This window comes from Lepidochelys kempii, chromosome 13 (assembly GCF_965140265.1).
Source record: "Lepidochelys kempii isolate rLepKem1 chromosome 13, rLepKem1.hap2, whole genome shotgun sequence".
In the NCBI taxonomy this organism is placed as follows: domain Eukaryota; kingdom Metazoa; phylum Chordata; order Testudines; family Cheloniidae; genus Lepidochelys; species Lepidochelys kempii.
This window is the reverse complement of record NC_133268.1, coordinates 14,315,981-14,335,256: the sequence shown is the minus strand read 5'-3', so window position 1 is coordinate 14,335,256 and position 19,276 is coordinate 14,315,981. Positions and strand designations below refer to the sequence as shown.

The following is a 19,276-nucleotide window of genomic DNA, read 5'->3' as shown; positions in this document are numbered from 1 at the left end:
TGCCAGGTGCATTGCAGAGATACTCTAAAAGGAGTTCAAGCTGAAAATATACATCACAAGGCATTTGCTTCTTGAATTAGTGTCCCAAGTTTAGAAATTAATGTAAAGGAGTGTCAATTGTACATAGCCAAGTGCTGTACATGCATTTTAATGCTATCTAGTTAAAACTCTGAAGTAAGGTTTCAAGGAATGTCTTTTCATCTTGCTGCTTTCCATTAAAAAACATTAAATGGACTGAGAACCAAGACCAGAATACAAAAGATGGAACCAGCCCTACTGGAGATGAAGGTTGAGCAATTTGGAGTGTCTGGTATTTTGGTATTTGCGGGGAAGCAAACCAGGCCCCAGTGGAAGAGAATGAGTCAAAAAAGAAAGTGCCAGAACCTGTTGAAGTGTCATAAGAAGATGAACGAAAAGGCTTCCAAGGCCTACATGAGATTCATGGCTTCTTGTAAAGGAAGTTGCAGCCACTTTGGGAGATGAGAAAAGAGAGGAGGGTTAATTTGAGTTCAATGTAGGGTATGGGAGACAGATGGAGTCAGTTCTTTTTGTTTCTGAACTAGTTCACCCAGTGGGAGCTTTCTGGAGATCTACAAAAGGAAAGCCACTTTGATTACTGGTAACATAATTGGGTGAACCACTTGTCCCACTCCTTCACAATGCTGTAGGGCAAACATTCTTTCTACATCCCACTTCTGTAAAACACTATTTCATTAGGCAAAAGTGACCCATTCTATTACCTTAGAGAATAAGCAATTAACATGCTGTGCCTAGTCAAGATATTAATGGGTTTGATTTTTAATTCTATTATATTTTCAACAAAAACAAACTCTTGTTCCAGTGGGCATTAAGCCTGGAAAGCTATTTGTGAGGCCTTTATTTTTTTAGGTTTGTATTTGACTTTCCATTAGGAAAAATGTTAGAAATATACAGTCCTGATTCTACACTCCTTTATGCTAGCTTTACAACCATGTAATTCTGTCAGCTTTCATGGGGTCATGCCTGCATACAACCAGTGTAATAAAGTGGATGATCAGGTCTTTACCGCTTCAAAAGAAAGGTTAGGTTAGGTCATACCCATTCCTGAATTGATACCATTAACTGGCACCATTAACAGTTAAGCTATAACAGGGCTGGGTTTGGCCCAATGTTATTAAAATATTCTGACATCTTGTTCTGTCCCTTTTGCTTGGCTCCCAGTTCAGCAAGGGGACAATGACGTGATATTACAGGCCAGCTGGAGATTCCCCTGAGTAAGGGAAAACCCGGGAAGGCATAGAGGCAGCTATGCCTGCTTTATGCCACTCTCTTTCCCCACCACTTCCCAATTATAGAGGTGTTTGTGGGCAAGTCAAGGATCATGGCAGAGGTCAGGAGGGGATTGAAATAGGATGCACTATAATAGTCTGATGATCCCCAGCTAGTGGAAAAGTCGCTGAGGCTGCTCTAAGTTCTTCTCAGGCTAGTTTCCAGTTGGATCAAGAATCAAGAGCTAAAAGCCAGCTTGGCTATCTGCACTACTATCTCAGGTCAGATGCCAAGCCTAACTCAGACAAATCTGGTGATATGGCCCAAGATGTGGTACAAAAATTAAAGCAACACTATTGAAAGACTGTGGTCCATTACAAAGTTATTCGATGACAAATTTTCATTGCAAGTTCTAAGGTCAGGATTTCTTGTGTGCTTCTTGTTCTGATCTTTCCTAAAGTCAAGTATTTCATGGTCTTTTAGGGTCCAACAAGCGCAAGAAAAGAAAAACTTCATTTTTTTAAAATATCTGGCCACTACAAGAACCATTTTTGAATTGTTTTTAAAATGAAATAAGAACAATGCAGGAATCCAGATATCCCAAGCGAGGTGCAAAAGTCAGCCTTTAAAAGTTATAATAATTAAAAGTTAAAATAATAAGTTAAAATAATTAAAAGTAATTATTTTCAGGTCTGGATTGGTGGCTGCATTTTAAATTGCAAAGCAGGAGACTCTCGCATGGGACATATCTGCAGTCTTGATGTCTGGTCCACTGTAATTCTGTGGTGAGTTGAGAGCAGCCTTTTTTGGTTGAGATTTTCCTGGTGCCACTTAGATTTGCATGCAGCTTAACACACCTATGATGTAACTGGATTCACTTTATGTTGCTATCTTGAATAGGAGAGCTTGAGTTGATTCCTTTGGAGGGCTACTCTTCTCCATGTCACTTCCCAGAATGAAGCATATATCCCATCAGAGATCTTTGAAAGGGACCGTGTTACCTCTTCTAGAATACAATCTTCCAAAAACTGGATCTGTTGTTTTTTTAAATACAGTGCTGCATTTACAAGAACTACAAATCTTTTCAGTTTATCTTTAGGCCTCTTGGCTCTGGGCTAGTGAGCAGAACCAACATAATCTTAGAGCTTGTTTGCTCTGGGAGTTAAGTTTTTCTTTCAAATGATAAAAATCTCTTTTTTCTAGCTCCAGTGAAAACAGAGATTTCAGAAAGTTGTAAGGCCAGCCAAGTGTGTTGAAGTAGACTCTGGCTCCAACTAGCTTGCTGGCATTTTCTGACTATATTGGAATCAGTTATATTAAAATAGAATCCTGAGGGCATTGGAAGCTAGAGTATGCTTCTTTGGGGAGGAGCATTTGGCAACTTTGAATTTCCAGGCAGGATTTACAAAAGCTATAATAAACCAAGGGGAAGCTCATTAAAGACCTGGTGAAATTTTCCTTGTAACCCTTTCCTCAATCTCATAGTTCTGAATATCATCAGTAAACTATTTTTTAAATCTGGGGCAGGAAGGGAGTAAGCAGAGGATTCTAGATATGTGGGCCTAGATTTTCAAACATCTTAGGCATGTAAGTATACACACAAATTAGGTAATCACATATACACATGTATCCAATTAACTGAATACATATACACATGTATCCAATTAACTGCATGTGCAATTATCTGATTTGCATATACAAATCCCATTAATTGCGTCTGTAAATTAAGCATAGTTTCACAAACTTTTTTTGATGTGTGTTTATAGTCTGGAAATCTGGTATCTGAATATGGTATCTTTCCATTTAGTGGAGGAAGGATAGTCCAGTGGTTTGGGCTCTTGTCTAGAACATGGTAGACCTGTGTTCTAGACCCTGCTCTGCCACTGTTGCCTTTTGTGACCTTGGGCAAATCACCTAGTCTCTCTGTGCCTCAGTTCTCCATTTGTACAACGGGGATAATAGCACTGCCCTACCTCACAGGGGTGTTGTACAGATAACTACATTAAAGATTGTGAGGTGTTCAGATACTAAATAATTGGGGCCCTATAAGTACGTAAAATAAATAGACTACATAACACACTTCTACATGAAGCTCGCATGCTGTTGCATCAACATACTGTGATGCAATATCGTTGCCCCAAGAGTATCATTATGTTACAGAAAAGATCACAGCATGGTGTCTTCAGAAACTAGCTTCAAAGCTTCACCCTCCTAAAAATAATATTGTAATAAAAGTGAATGGAGAGCTGCTGGAAGGTGCCAGATTTACAGCCTTTCGACCCGAAATCCTGCTTATCCATATGAAAGTCCCAGACAGCAGGTTTGCAGGCTGTTTTTGCACTGAGAAGAGGGTTATCTATAATAATATTTCAGCCTTCATCCCCATTCAATTTGTTGTCCCTGCTGCTGAAAATGAAACAGTGATTAGGAAGCTCAGAGATGTGGTCTTGTCCACTAAGAACTGGACTTGGGCCATGCGCCTTCCAGCAGAGGGCAACAACTTTTGGTCTCTATCAACCTGAGCTGCTTTCAGATGAATGACTGATGTGGAAAAGTCTCCATTATCATTTCCTCGACCTTTACAATTCTCTTTAAAAAAATGGGCAAAATTTTCAAAACTGAGTTCTTAAAGTTAGGTTCCTAAATCCCTATTTAAGCATTTATATAAGTGACCTGACTGTCAGAAAGACAGAGCCCATGGAGCTCCCATTGGCTTCACTGGGGATGCTTGCTACCTCTGATCATGAGGCCACATTTTTAGGTCCCTAAATACAGACATAGGAGCATAGTTTTAGGCATCCAGATTTGAAAAATTTGGCCCATATGCTTAGAAAAACAGATTTTAAAAAATCACTCTTGAAGCTGAAATCTAGTGGTTCATCTCTTAGCTAGGGCTTGTAACTAGTGTTTGTGAAGCACTGACCTCTGCCCAAACTCACAAGGGATCACTTTTCTCTTTGAAAAGCAGCTCGTTATAAGGAATCAAAGACGTTTGATATACAAAATAATTCCCCAAATTAGGGTTTGTGGGATGTCGGTTTGCATTTCCCACTCCCCCTTATGTTGATTATATCTTGCAACTGGATCTAAACTAAAATTGATTCACCTTCCTCCTCCTTCAATCCTTCCCTTCTCCTTTCATTATCCCCTCTTTTCTACAATAGCTCAGCTAGCTCTGCATCGCCATCTGAGCTGCACCCCCTTAAGGCAGCGGTATGATCCCAGGCACATCCGGCAAAGGCTTCATTAAATTGCTGCTACTTTTTTGGTGCCTGCCGGACACTCGCAGTTGTCCCAGGGGCTTTGGCAATGAAAGAAAGCTAGCCTTGCAGCTTATCAAGAGAGGAATGTGAATGGAAGTTGAGAGAGCCAGCAAACAGTTAACGGTTTAATACTTTACAAAAAAGTCAAGACAGACTTGTGATTCTTGATGTTAATGAAGGTGTCACACATTGTCTAGAGAAAGTTGTGCCTGGCAATCTTCCTTTTTTCGGATGCCTACACCACTGACATTTCATCTCGCATTCAAAGAGCACTACCTTAATGAAATGCATAATTAACATATTCTAATTGTGCTGAGCGCTGTGATGATTTTGACAGAACTCACTTTCCATGTCTAATTTGATGCTAATTTAATCTGTTCCTCTCCCGCTGACATGACCTTTCTTGATTGAGTTTCACTGAGGAAATTTTTTGATGGATTGATTTATCAGCATTGCGGAGACAACAAAGGCTCAGGGTGCATGACAGAAAATGGGACAGGAATGGCCCTCAAAGCCTGTATGCTCTGAACTTTCTGGCTGTAATGTCCTCTTTCCAGAGACTGCTTGTCTGATCTACTGATGGAATTCAAGAAATATGACATCTGTGTGCGGGTTTGATCTCTGTGATAAATACAATAAATATCTTATTGTGCTTGTGAATCCCTTGAAAGGAAAACTTCTTCAGCTCTCTCTGTTATTCAGTAGGAAACGTCATAGGCCACTGACTAACAAAACAATGTGATCAAGTGCAGACATGCGGTAAGCTTCCTCTCTATGGTTTGTACTCATTTTGCTGGACGTGCTTTAATTAATCTAGTCATATTGGCAATCTAAGGTGCAGTGAAGTGGGATAGTCCTAGCGTGATTGTAAAATGTACTATGGAATGTACATATAATCAAGTTATTAGGTGTCTTCTTCAAACTTCAAGTAATTTTTGCTATATGTATACGTAATATATGTGTAATATAAAATAGGTGTATGTATGTGTATACACATTATATATGTGTGTGTGTGTACAATCACACACAAAGTATTTGCGAATGTGTTTTTTCCTCATGTTCTGAAATTTATCCATTGCTGTACAGAATACGTGGGGCGGACAACGGGGTGGGGGGTGGAGTTGTGAATCTTATATGGCAATACTAGTTGGTATGTCAAATCTGCTATCTTGCACCAGGTGGCCAAATATCAACCAAACTATAGGACAGTAACCCTTTCTTACTTTTAATCATATCTCTAGCCAATTTTGCAGGTCTTTACGTGGGAAGAAGACAATTACTTCCTGACCCTTGCAGCAATCAGTTTTACACTCTGAAGCATGAGATTTGATTATCCTTATCTTAACATGAATAACTACAGATGTTGTTGGTCATAAAAATTATCCAGCCTCTTTCTGTGCATGCTGACTGTGTGTTTTCACATCCTTGCAAAAGCAGAGATGTCATCTCTCCTCGTAACAGATTTCCTTAAACAAGGTTTAATTGGCAACATTAATGAATATTATAAACACCAATCACATAAATTCTTAATGTTTAGCTTTAGTGCCTCATCTAGCTGTTGGTATTTTTTTAAGGGAATACATATTAACTTCCTTTAGAAGATGCTGGGATAGTCACTTTCATAAAGGGGCTTATTAATTAAAGTCTGGGTTGCTTTGTTATAAATGACTACGCTATATCAAGCCAATAATGAGTCCAAGGCAATGACTTAAAAAACTAGGCAGGGGAGTGCCAGCAGCCTTTTACCAGCGTGCAGGGGGGGGGCGGTCTGGGATTTTTATGGTTAGAGTAGAAGGGCTGCATATGCCACTCAAGCTGACCTTGTGTGTGGTAGCATAACACCACAGAGCCTTTTTTGGCAGCAACCTGTGATGTGACCTGAATTCCTGTTCAAGGAAGGTTCAGGTTTAATGGCTACTGATTGCAAATGCAAGGGGAATTTTGAAAAGTTGTGGTGAGGAAGGTAAGATAACTGCCCTGGCTGGGTCAGTATTGGGTGCCACATTATTGGACACACACCCTACAAGCATGGAGAATCCTGGAACTACAGAACCAGTGATGTTCCACTGCAAAGTTTGGTGGGAGTATGGAGTGGGCTGTGTGGGACAGGATTTGAAGGGCCTCTGTGTGCTGCCAGGAGGTTTTGTAGAGGGGCAGTCTGAGGAAGGTACAGAGTTGGTTGAACCACGACTGTGAAGATCTACCAACTCTTCCCCTTTTGGAAGAGGATGGCACTGGTCCCAAGGGCTAGCTGTACACCTCAGCTCAACACTCGGAGGGGAAGAATTCCTTCCCCACCACTCCCAGATTGGACCTCCCTAGTACATATGTGACTCATGCTATGTGGTGGTCACAGAGGAAATGGTAGAATCTACCTGGAGCTGAGGAAGAAATTTTGGACAAAACTTCCTTTTGCCAAAATATGCAGATTTGGGTTGACTGAAAAATTTCATGAATTTTGTTGAATTCACTGAATTGTTTCAATTAGTTGAAAAATGGGGGGACATCCCAAAAAATCAAAACATGTTGTCTGACATTTTCTAAATGAAACATTTCGAATTTTCTATTCAAGGTTTTCATAATCATCAGATCACATGAAACATTCCATTTGATTGGATACAATCTTTTTTGAACTGAATTTTTTTTTAAATAAATTTCTCAGTTTGGCCACCAAACTGGAAAAACTGGTTATTCTCATAGCTCTAAATGTATGCTACATTTTAAACTAGCACACTGAGAGCCAAAATTCGGCTCTGGCTTAAGTGGTTGCAGCTCCATGAAGTTTAGTGGAGTTGTACCCCCACTCATTCGGTCTGAGTTTGACTCATTAGGTCTACTCAGCAGCTGGGAGAGTGCCTTCTGGCCTGGGTAGAGAGACATATGCTAGTTCTGCTTGAGCTAAAGTGCTAAAAATAGCAGCAAGCACATTGTGGCACAGGTGACGGCACAAGCTAGTCCCCTTCAAATACAAGCCTGCCTGCCCTCCTGGGTCCACACTGGTGGCTAGCTTGAGCATCCGCCCATGCTGCAAAGTCAACTCCGTGTTACTATTTTTAGTGCACTAGCTCCAGCCAAGATAGCATATGTTTGTCTATCCAAGCTCAGAGGCAAGCTTCCAGTTTCAGTATAGACTTATTCTTAGAGTAATGTTTTTAAAAAGAGAATGGCAGAACTCACCTTGCAATAGATTTTTCTCAGCTCTGGTTTGCCGGAGAATAGCCAGTGCTAATTAACTCCCCCACCCTGGGGGGAGATGGAGGAGAAACTGACAAGTCTGGCACCTGAATATACATTATGGCTATGTCTGCTGGATGACTGTACCAAAGTGTGTAAGCCACCTTATAACTGTGAAACTATGAGTCACTCAATCTTATTTACCCTAGATACTGTGAGGCAGCCTAATTTGTTACTGTAATTCCATTTTAATCTGTATCCATGAGATCAAAAGTACAGAAATCCAAAAGTCATAACAATATAGATGTATAGTAGGGTAAAACTAACAACTTTATTAGGGAAAAAAGATACTGCATGGTTTTAAAGCAGATCAAAAGGCAACCAAACCTAATAAAGATGCAATAATTGGTGACTTCAACTGCCCCACATAAACTGATTCTATGTCAGATCAAAACAAGGTTTCAAGAATCAATTTCTTGGCAATTTAAATAGTAACTTCTTGGAACGGCTAATTCTAGACCCCCACAAAACTTCAGTTGGATCTATTGTGTGCTCCCTTCTTTTGAAAATCAGGCAGGTGCTAATGTCCATATTTAGAAGTCTAACTTTATTACCTCATTTTGTGTTAAATCTGGTCAGCTGGACAATTAAAGGCTAATAATTATTTTTATTGTTCTTAGATTATTTGGAATGCACTCTTTCCTCACAATGAAGAGGGATGTTCTGTCTGTTCATTTATATATATGTGCCATCAACAATATATGCCAAACATCCATGCCATCCAAGAAGAATCGTAGTTGGTATTTTCATTCGTGGCTACCTGGAATAGTTTATGGCTATTTTACTGATGAAACCCAGTTGGAAGTATGGGGAATGGAATTGAGCTTGCAGTCAAGCCTGTTCATCAAATGCTCTTTTTTCATTAGACCAGTTCACTTCAATAAAATCCTGGGCACTTTTGATAAGACAGCATTCAAGGAATAAAGCTGTTAGGAAATGACTGGCTCATAAGTTCCAGCAATAATTTTTGGCCTTAGTATATTACTTGGTGTTTTTCATTGTCAGTGGAAAATGAAAATGTAGCATTTCAATTGTAACCCATTAGAAATGTAGCAATGCACACTGTTCTTTGCAATTGATTTACAAATTGCACCAGAATACTTCTGTGAACTTTTGATCTGCCAGTACTCACGGTTGGGGGGAGGGGCACGGAAACAACAACATTCCAAGCAAATGCCCATTAATTTGAATGAATGAATATTTAAGAAGGAGGGTTTTCTTTTCAAGGTTCATAGAGAATGAAAAGTGAAAATTAGTAAAAGTGTATTTGGTATAAACAAAACTTGAAAATAACAAATTAGGAGAAATTTTGGGATCCGAGTATTTTGCGAAATAGACACATTTTACCCTAAAATGGCTGAGGATAGAAGACAAGCAAAGGCATTTGGAAAGCTGAAAGAGGGGGAAAAAATCTGGTCTGTTGACTTAAGGAGATGTAGTGGGCCACTCCATTACATGTGTGTTGATGTATTTATGCCTCAGTTGTTTAGAGTTCTTTACAACATAATTATGGAGTCTTTTTTTAAAAAATGGGTATAGGATGTGTATGAAAAGTGTGTATGAAAAGTGTAGCATGGCCTGAGAGCGAGATAGTTTGGAGGGGGCACACTGATAATTCTAGATACAATATTGGCTAACATAGAAGCCAAAATGCGGTGTCTTTTTTCATGGTGGCAATGCTAGTAGTTGCATTAACAATAAAGTGACTGAAGAACTTGGAAATCATCATGGTAGAGTGGATTTGCAGTGAGATAGAAATGGGAAAGACCATAAAATCTAGAGAGAGATAGAGAAAGAGAAAACACATGTTAAATCCCTAGCAGGAAATGGGGGTGTGAATATAACGTGGAGGCATCAGTAGTAACTATAATTAAGAGTGCATTGAGATATGAACATACACAGAGGTGAAAGTGTACATTGAACCTTCTTCAAGCGTGGTAGAATACCTGCCTTCCCCCAGGGATAAGACAGTACCTTCAGAAGCAACATCTGTGACAATGAACCTATATTCAGTACCACTCCCTTCCATTCATTGACTGAGTCCACCATGCACACATGGCTTTTCATTATATTCTTTGAAGATATGTAGTGAGGTTTCATGAATCTCAGTTATCATTCCCATTGTGCCACAGAGCTGACCAGAAAACAGAAACAATTATTTACGCCTTAATGAGTGATACAAACTGATTTTGTGTTTTTAACCATATTTCCGGGTGACGTGGATCATTTTAAAGATTGAACTGAGTTCCCATAGGATGATAGGATCATCAGCTATTAAAGGAGTTTTTTATTTTTGTTTTTTCTTCCAAAGTTTGACCAAAATTTGGGAAGGAGAGACTAATTTTTTCATTCATAAAAATGCTCACACAGTCTAAGGCTTCCCAATTTGCCTACCAGATAAGGAGGATTTTTCTAAACGGTGACATATTGGATACTTTAAGTTTGGACATATTAGGATCTCTCTCTTATTTTGGAATATTTCAGAGTATGAAGTTATAGCTCTTTATTAATGTCAAAAAGAGAATGCTGCTGGAAATGTAGGATTTTATGATGCATGTAACTGGAATAAAGTAACAATTCAAAGTCACATCTGTAAGAATGTTAAATCAATTGTGCAGTAAGTTAGCTTACATTTTCCTTGCCCTCTGGACTTCTAAAGCTATGGGATCTACTGTCTGAATCTGGGTATATTTGCCACAATCCAAAAGAAATTAAGCTTTTTGCAAACCCCCTGACCTCATACTAGACTCCACTCTCAGCCATGGAGTTAATAAATACAAATAAAAAATCTGACACTGAAGTCTGTAATCCGAGTCTTTTTTCCAAGGAAATATTATTGAGGTGCTGAACAACATTTGATCACTTTCAACCCCCTCAACTGGTGCTATATTATTCACGTCTATTTCATTATGCAGCAGATGGTGAATTCTGTCATTGATTTTTTTTCTGCAGATTCACAGAACTTCAATGGGCTCTAATACGACCCCAAAAAGGAGTTGAAAAAGAAAATGCTTGTTAAGGTTTTATCTTCAATAATAATCCATTGACAGAGGATAACAGCCGAACCCCATAGAAAACAAAAAAGACACATTTGCCTTATTTTATGAAGAGCATTTGTCTAAAATGACTGAACTGAAGAGAGTGGCCTTCAGTTGAAATGAAAGATGGTCCTTCTGTTGCTATACAAAGCTATATTTGCTGCAACAAAGCACAAAAGGAAAAGCTGACAAACTGATAGTCAGAAGTATAGGATACTGGTATTCATCTTCACAGACATCTGCATATTTGTGGAGGTTTTTAAATTGAAATGTTTCATTTAGAGTATGCAAATTACAAATTTAAGATAATCATCATATCAAGTTCTGAACATTTCTGGCAATATTTTTACTATGATTTCTGTAACTGCTTTGGTCACTTAACAAATATCACATGATCATTTTTATATTTTTAGGGCTGAGATTTTTTCAAAGCCACATAAAGGATTTGGGGGCCTGATTCCCATTACAATTAAAGGGTATTGGCTTCCAAATCCTTTAGGTGGCTTTTAAAATCTCATTCTAGATTGCTGGTAGAGTTATTCTTTGAATGGTGCTGCCACAAATTATTAGGTCAATTTATATGAAGTAAGAATTAAAATAATTTGAGTAATAAATAATTTCATATACTTGTCCGATACCTTTCCCACAAAAGGATTTTAAAGTGCTTTATAAATGTAGGCCCTGGTCCTGTGAACACTTGTGCATATGACTTACTTTAAACATATGAGGAGTCCCACTGATTGAGGCCTTCATCCTGAAACAGACTCAATGAGGTTTCACATAGTTGCAGGATCAGCCCTTACTGAATTGTGGTCAACTCTGAGTTGAAACACAGCAGCTGTTTAATAGTGCAGAGTAACACTATTGTATAGTTTAGGGCAGGATTACAGAAGATTCATTTATTTAAGGATTTGGGGATTTGGCCTATTTATTTGTAATTATTATGTCAATTATTATTATTACTATTATTAATAAAAATAATGCTAATAATAATTGTATTTATTATGATGTCCTGCACTTCCCCCTCTTTTTGCGTATATCCCTTTTCCCCACCCAGTATTTGTGTTGTCTCTTGAGACTGTAAACTCTGTGCTACTCTGCATTTGTACAATGCCTAGCACAATGGGACAGCTAGAATGTTAACAAATATTCAACCTTAGGTTCTGTTCCCGGAAAAGCATATGTACTTGCTTAGGTTTAGTGATATGTGTAGTCCTACTGAACGACTCACAGAAATAAAGATGAGAGGTTGCCTAAGTCTTTGCAAGATTGTGCCTATGTTCTGAATTTACCTGCTTGTGTTCCAGGACATGCTAACTGATATTACAGTAATATCATAATTTTATAGTAAAGTAGTACCAATGGGTCAGATCCTCAGCTGGTGTAAATCAGTGTAGTTCCATGGACTTCAACAGAGCTACTCCGGTGTACACCACCTGAGAATCTCCCACATTATACTTTTTGGCAGGACAGGCCATTTAGACACTGATATCATTTAGGTTTTGTCAAGATGTTTTAAGACTCTGCCTCTGAGTAAGGCAAACACGAAAGAATCAACATGAGTCTAACTAAACAGCAAATTCGGCCCCATGCCTGCTTCTCGCCAAGAACAGTGCCCCAGAATTTGAGCACTGCTGTGTTTACTGGCCCTTTCATAACACTGTCAGTGTCGTAGAGTTGGTAAATAGAGAACTCATCCAGGAGGCTGTCAGATTCTTCTGCACTGCTGCACACCCCAAGTTGATATGCTAACTCCTCTGCCATTTTGCCAGTAAATCTGAGTTTAGAGGCTGGGTCAAGAAGGAATTACACACTTCCAGTAGGCTTTCCTTCAGGGAAAATTATTTTATTTTAGCAATTTTTCCCCAGTACTGTCATGAAAAAGGCAGATACTTGTTTCTTTTCATAAAGAACAACTCTCCAATTGTTGAGTACCCTCAGGGTTCCTTTATATGATAATCCCACAACTCGTAGTTATTTCCCTGTAATGCCTTAGTATTTCTGACATCATACATGCTAACCAGCTTGCAATCATTCCCCAGCACTGCCAGTATTATTATTGCTATTTGTATTACAGCAGATTCCGAGAGGTCCCAACTCAGATTTTGATTTCATTATAATAGGCACTGGGGAAACACATTGGGAAAGACAGTCCCTGACCTCAGGAGCTTGGATTCTAAATAGACAAGGCAGACAAAGGGGAAACAAAGAGGCACCAATAGATTAAGCGATTTGCCCAAGGAGTCAGTGGCAGAATGAAGAATAAAAACAATATTTCTCGGGTTATAGGCAAGTGCTCTGGGCTAGCTGGTGCTCCTTGTTTTGAAGATCGCTGCATAACCTCAACTGCAATTTAATTTAAAATTCAGGCATACAAAATAAATATTTAAATCTTGGTTGGCAAAATTAGATCCAAATTGCAAACAGAGGAGGTTTCTTTGGTTGGTTTTTTTGTTGGTTTGTTTTGTCTTCTATGTTCATAGTTTGGTGCTAGTGCAGAGAAAATGGACGCTTTTTGTCATGTACTAGTAACATCTTTCAGCTCCTTAGTACAAGAATATTAGAACCCATGCAAGTGTGTTTCATTGCTCAGCCACTCATTTGATTCGTTGGCAATTTCAGTACATAATGTTTCTTGAAAAGCGTGATGATGTCGTAGAGGCAGGTTATGTCCTATCATTGTGCTGGTGAAAACTTCCACAGACTGCGATATGGACTGTGTGGCAAAAATAAAATAAAATAAAACCCCGTGCCTGCTTGCAGATTCTCTCATTCTCCACGCCAGTGAAGGGTGTGATGTACACCATGAGAGACTGTGGAATCTTTTCCATCAATTGTGAAAAAAGAAAAAAAAAAGAGGAACTTGTTTTGCAGAAGCCTAGGTGAACTTGACTCTTTTGCAAAAGTGGAATAAATTCTTTTTTTCTTGATTGTCTCACTGCCATGAGCTTCACTGGTACGATTAGCCTTCTTGGAAGCATCTTCCGTAGGGAATCTATAGAGATGAAATACAAAGAACTGCTTTAAAATGATAAATCATAAAGTGCATCCAAATGATCAATGCAATGTCCATGGGTGATTTGCACAGTAATTTACCATAAGTGCACACACAATCATGGTAACTACATGTGCAATTTTGTTATGCTATATTTGTGAATTTTTTCATGGGTGCAATGCTAAAAATTTGGGCCTAAATATCCAATTTGTCAGAAAACAGGAAAACAAATGGGAACTGTGAAAATGTTTTATTATTATTATTATTTTCATTGAAATTTTCCACCCAGGTCTAACAACCAGTAAGGAAAACCAGTCAATTTGTCAAATATATTATCAATAGGCCTCAGATATATAAGTCTAATTCAGCTATGATCAGCACTTTTATTTCAAAATAATGCAAATGTAAATTTCTGGCCTATAATTATAAATTGTCATAACAATTATTTGGAGTGAGTCGTAAAACGGGTTCCTTCTTCTTACTGAGCTCCTGGTTTGGGGTTTTGCGGATGTGTGAGTCATCCTCTGTTCTGCATTTCATATAGCCAACAATGGGAACTGAGAGTGATCTATATACTGTGACAGGGTCGGACCAGATGCCTATAGGAGAGTAATAGACGGCAGATATAAGAGCCCCAGGCTAAGTGGGTCCCTTTTCCCTGGGTAAGATAACAGGGAAGGTTCCAGAACAATCAGGAACCTTCTGGAGACAATTAAGACAGGCTGATTAGAACAAGTGCAGCCAATCAAGAAGCTGCTAGAATCAATTAAGGCAGGCTAATCAGGGCACCTGGGTTTTTAAAAAGGACTGTATAACCTGAATAAGACCTAACAGCCGACATCACACGCATGCATTTCAATGCAAATCCATTTCAATGCATGGACCCTACCCATTCCAATACAATACATACATCAGCTTGGTCAAACACAAAGCCACAACATGAAAATATTTCTAGGAGTAAATCTTCTTTTGGTGGTAAAATCCTTCTCTGGTCTCTTTGCTTTGCTCACTTCGGACTCCTAATCCCCATCCCTCCTACCTCATCCCCAGGCAGAAAGGTTTGTTTTAACCTTGTGTGGTATCATTCATGTAAAAAATGATGCCACTCACTTTAGTCCCAAGTTACCTACATTCCACACTTCCACTACCTATATATTTATTTCTATTCTTGAAAGTTACTTATATCATGGAATTATTTTTACTGAAGAACTGAATCCCACAGTTAAGTTTCCTGCATGATCCATTTTTATGTGTCCCTCCTTTGGGGGTCTTTGTCACACATCAGGCCTTTGGCAGGGTGAGAGGTATAGATATCACGTATTCAAGATCCTTCACAGGGTTTATCAAGATCCTCCAAGAAAAAGAACATCGAAATGGCCACAATGGGTCAGACCAATAGTCCATCTATCCCAGTATCATGTCTTCTGACATGGCCGGTGCCAGATGCTTCAGTGGGAATTAACAGAACAGGGCAATTATCTAGTCTTCATCCCCTGTTGTCCTAACTTCTGGCAAATAGTTTAGGGACACACAGAGCATGTGGTTGTGTCGCTGACCATCTAGTCTAGTAGCCACTGATGGACATATCCTCTACTGCAGCTGTGTCACTGTAGCTCTTCAGTGTAGACAGTATCTCCACAGAATGGAGGAGTTCTCCCACTGGCATAGCTAATCCACCTCCCCAAGAGGTGGTAGCTAGGTTGACAAAAGAATTAATTCATTAACCTAGCACTGTCTACATTGGGAGTTGAGTCAGCATACCTATGTCTTTCGGGCCACGTCTACACTACCCGCCGGATCGGTGGGTAGTGATCGATCTATCAGGGATCGATTTATCACGTCTAGTGTAGATGTGATAAATCGATCCCTGATCACTCTGCCATTGATTCTGGAACTCCACCAGGGCAAGAGGCGGAAGCAGAGTCGACGGGGGAGCGGCGGCCATCAATCCCACGCCGCAAGGACGCGAAGTAAGTGATTCTAAGTCGATTTAAGATACATCGACTTCAGCTATGCTATTCTCATAACAGAAGTTGCGTATCTTAGATCGATATCCCCCCTTCCCCAGTGTAGACCAGGCCTTAGGGGTGTGGATTTTTCAGACTTCTGAGAGACGTCGCTATGTCAGTGTAAGTTCCCATTGCAGACCAGCCTTAATTGTTTTTGAAACCAGTTATGTTTCTGGCCTTCACAACATCCCCGACAATGAGTTGCACAGGTTGACTGTGCGTTGCATGAAGAGGTACTTCCTTATATTTGTTTTAAACCTGGTGCCTATTAATTCATTGGGTGACCCCTCGTTCTTGTGTTATGTGAAGGGTACATAACACTTCCCTGTTCACTTTCTCCACACTATTCATGATTTTATACACTTCTACCATCAACTCCCTTCGTCATCTTTTTTTCTCAGTCCAAGTCTTTTTAATCTCTCCTCATAAGGAAGCTGGTCCATGCCCCTCATCATTTCTGTTGCCGTTCTCTGTACTTTTTCCAATTCTAATATATCTTTTTTTAGAAAAAAAAAGAAAAATGAGAAGTGGAGTTCTGGTATTTCTAAAGTAAAAACATCAATGTAAAAAAACCTGAGTTAAGTAAACCAGAACAAAACCCTGACAGAGAAAAGCAAAATCATATTATTTATCTATTTCACACTGTGTCCAGCACTCTTAAAATGTTGGTGTCTTAGTCAAACAAGAATCATTTTAATAAGGATAGAAAATGGTATAAGTCCATTCTAATGAAAATGACTGTACTAACAGTTGGAAATGGTGCAGTTACAACCAGTACTGACTGTTCATGGTTTGGTTTGGTTTTGTCGGGTTTTTTAACTAGATGTTATTTTTTTTCCTGCTGTGGCCTTACTTGTGCAAAACCCCCACTGGAATAAGGACTAAGGGGTCTGCTGGATTTGATCCAAGCTATCTATATTCTGACGTAGCCTGTTTGTTCCTTCTAAACGGGTTTGCACATGACTAGATAAGGAGGAAGGTACGCAATAGGGTTAAAAAAGGTAATAGGTTTTGTTTTTGAACAACATAGAACAGTAAAGTAAGTCTAATCTTTTTAGCATTTAAATTGTATTCTAAGTATTTAAGTTGTCTTTTTTCCTCTTCTTTGAATAATGACAGGATATTTGCATCAGATGCATGAAAATACATCTTGAATAGCTTTTAAAATGGCTTTTTTAATCTGTTTGGCTCTTTGTTTCATCCTGAACCACCCCCATTCCCCCTGAAAAACAAACCAGTTAGCCAAGCTTCTATAAGGATGTGGTGTAGTCAAGACCATCTCTGAAATCAGTGGATAAATCTGGTCCATGGTTGGTCCTGAACCCACTATATCTGTTTCACAATAATTGCATGGAGACATATGGCTAAAAGCAGGAACAATTACATTATGGGTGATATTAGAGATTGTTAACCCCAAAGGTCCACCACAGGCTCCCAAAATGTAGCTTGCGGAACTGACTTCAAGGTCAACCAATGGCCAGTAGCTTTCATGATGGGAATTAAGGAGAATGAGAGATTCCTTTGCATGTTTTAAGGTCCCAATCTCGAGGCCTCTCCTTGCCTAGGAAAGGCCTTGCCTATCAAAAGGGAGACTAAGCTGCCAGTAGGCTTTGAGGCCCTAACTGTTTGAACTTCCTCTATAACTGTACTTTGTGCCAGTGGAAAAGTCTGTATTGTGAAGTGAGTTAGCATGTTAAAATGCAGCAATACTCGGTGCTCATAATAGACACTATCTTTGTGTCAGAAATTAAGTAGACAACATTGAAATTTGGGCAAATGTTGGGTGGTGTTGGCAGGTAGCATTAGAAGGAAGCTTAAATAGCTTATTCTGTTGGCTATTTCAAACCTATCGTGCACAAATTGCTATTTAAGTGTTAATAAAACATATTATTTGATATGCTTTAAGACACTGTGCATTGGGTACTTTATTTAGATCAGTTCAGGGATCCATTTTAATATATGGGATTGGTGCGTGTGTGAGTGAGTGTAGGATTTTACCCATGAGTGGATGCCCCACAAACAGAATAAGCTACCTATTTCTGCTGTCTGCTGAGAGAGATCTTCTTTCCCGTGCTGCAGAAACCTTTGCTTTTTGACTAAAAGGACCAGGTCTCAGTTCTAATCTCAGTTCTCATGTGCATGTGTGTGGCTTATTTAATAATTGCATCTGTCATCTGGAGCACATGCATTCGTTATACCATCATGTTCTGATTTTGGCATGGAGGTGGTTATTTGATTGTTAGGCTAAAACCTGAAACTGCTTCCTCCTCCCAACTAAGTGTGTCTTGATCTGGAGAATGAAGTGTGGCTGTAGTTACTGACAGGAATTGCAAGGCATTCAGCTGTATCTAGATAACTGTATTTCTGCCCATAATTAGACTGTCGGACTTTTTTTCCCTCTGTTTTTGGCAGTGTCTGGTTGTTAAATCACACACAAACAAATTCGGAAAGGCACCCTTCTTCTTACCACTCAGGTATGACCAAGTTTGGCTTCTGGAATCATTCCGTAAAGCTTTTAGCATTGATTGGCATCTTACATGAACCAAAAGCAACAGAGTCTCCCTCCTCATTCCTTGAGGGAAACACGTTTACTTCTCCAAAGCCAAAGTGATCAGCTCTTGTAGGATATGTCAATTAGGGGTGGCCAGCACCATAGAATATCATTTTCAAAGTAACCCCTACATTGCTAAAAGTAATTAGGTCTAATTGAGGTATTAAGCAACCATTCAGACAGATGGTGTTTTTGTTTTAAAAAGTGCTCTCAACATAGGGAAAAGGAAACTCAAAACAACATAATTATGCCATTGTGGACTTACTTTCGGGATAAACTTGGCATTTCCTTTCCAAGGGTTCATCTGATACTTAATAAAAGTGTCTCTGATTAAACATACCCTCCTTCACTGTCAATCTCCACATTCCCTTCTCCCCCTTTTCCCCCCAGTTTCCCACTTCTGGCATCACAGTAAGGAAATAAAAATGGCAGTAATGTAATAAATTCATATATATTGACATCAGTGCATGAAATGGAAAGAAAGTGGAAGGAAAGATGCTGTAGAAACCTATGGTCTGTAGTATTACTAATCTTGAACTATCACTGATAACAGCAGATGATGCTGTGATGTTGCTATGTTCTATGGCAGTACACAACTTACAGCATATGACTGTGTTAGGCATTTTAACAGAATATGTATATAATACAACATCATATTAATGGCACCATTCTAAAGGCTGTATCAAGATTATGACACCATGAAATGACCTTCTGAAGCTGAAACTTAGAATACACTTTCATACTTCAGTATGGATGCTTTCCCACCCACCTCCCAGCTTCCACCCGAACATTTAGGCTTTGATTCTGCAAGCCCTTGCATGTTACATTGCAGGACGTGTGAGATTCATAGGTTCTAGTACAAGTCTGAGTAATGGCTATGTATGGGCACAAACCAATTAAAACATTAGGTATAGTAATCCTTTGTACTGAGCTCCTTA

At 39.2% G+C, this 19,276-nt stretch overlaps 2 protein-coding genes across 3 annotated transcripts in view; one reads left to right on the top strand and one right to left on the bottom strand.

Annotated features, from left to right (window-relative positions):
- TSHZ2 (teashirt zinc finger homeobox 2) overlaps positions 1-19,276 on the top strand; it is a 259,376-nt gene that overhangs the window by 204,924 nt on the left and 35,176 nt on the right. The window lies entirely within an intron of this gene.
- The window catches only part of ZNF217 (zinc finger protein 217), a 105,819-nt gene continuing 99,193 nt past the window's right edge, over positions 12,651-19,276 (bottom strand). For both annotated transcript variants that reach the window (XR_012154676.1, XR_012154678.1), the window contains one exon: positions 12,651-13,778. The gene's annotated coding sequence lies outside the window, so the exon portion shown is untranslated. The remainder of the gene's footprint in view (positions 13,779-19,276) is intronic.